Source organism: Epinephelus moara, chromosome 3 (genome assembly GCF_006386435.1).
Source record: "Epinephelus moara isolate mb chromosome 3, YSFRI_EMoa_1.0, whole genome shotgun sequence".
Classification (NCBI taxonomy): Eukaryota; Metazoa; Chordata; class Actinopteri; order Perciformes; family Serranidae; genus Epinephelus; species Epinephelus moara.
Genome location: NC_065508.1, coordinates 512,720 through 513,424, shown reverse-complemented (window position 1 = coordinate 513,424; position 705 = coordinate 512,720). Strand labels below are relative to the sequence as shown.

Here is a 705-nt window from a genome sequence, read left to right as displayed (position 1 = left end):
TGTGTGTGTGTGTGTGAGAGTGAGTGTGTGAGAGTGAGAGAGAGATCAGGATGTCCAGGGTTCTCATGGTCTTGGAAAACCTGGAAAAGATTTTGGAAAAGTTGTGAAATTATGTTTCGTCAAGTTCACTTATTGCAGCGGTGTTGGGTGGGTAATCTTCACGTAATGTGACAGCCAGTGTATTTCCTGTTGCTCCAGCTGTGCGACGCTGTGTGTGACATCACGTGTCCATTTGAAATTTGTATTTGACATGAGTTTGATTCTTGTGCTGTGAAAGTGTCGAGTCAGGAGGGAAGGAAAAGACATTTTAATGTCACAGAAAAGTTCAATAAGTTGTTGAAAATGTGAGTGAACCCTGGTGATGTCACACTGGTGATGTCAGTTTACTGAGTTATCTGAGAGGATCAGTATTTCCTGTCACCTGTGTCTAGTTTCAGGTGTTTGACTCAGTTTTAATCCAGCGAGCAGAAATCTGATTACACTTTAATATCTGTTTAGGGCTCAACAATAAGGATTGCCCGATTGCCCGGGGCAAGTAAAACTCACGGTCGGGCATGTAAACTAACAACTCACTTGCCCGATCAGGCAAGTTGCTAAAAATAGTAAAAGTTAATAACTAATTGATAAAATAAATGTATTTTAAAACGTGCTCTTCTGCTCTGATGCAGCGGTCTCTCTGCCTGAAGTCACAGGCACAGCTGTGTA

General features: G+C 42.0%; 1 protein-coding gene across 2 annotated transcripts in view; it reads left to right on the top strand.

The window, feature by feature from the left end:
- The window catches only part of rps14 (ribosomal protein S14), a 4,949-nt gene that overhangs the window by 1,034 nt on the left and 3,210 nt on the right, over positions 1-705 (top strand). The gene's annotated exons all lie outside the window — the stretch shown is intronic.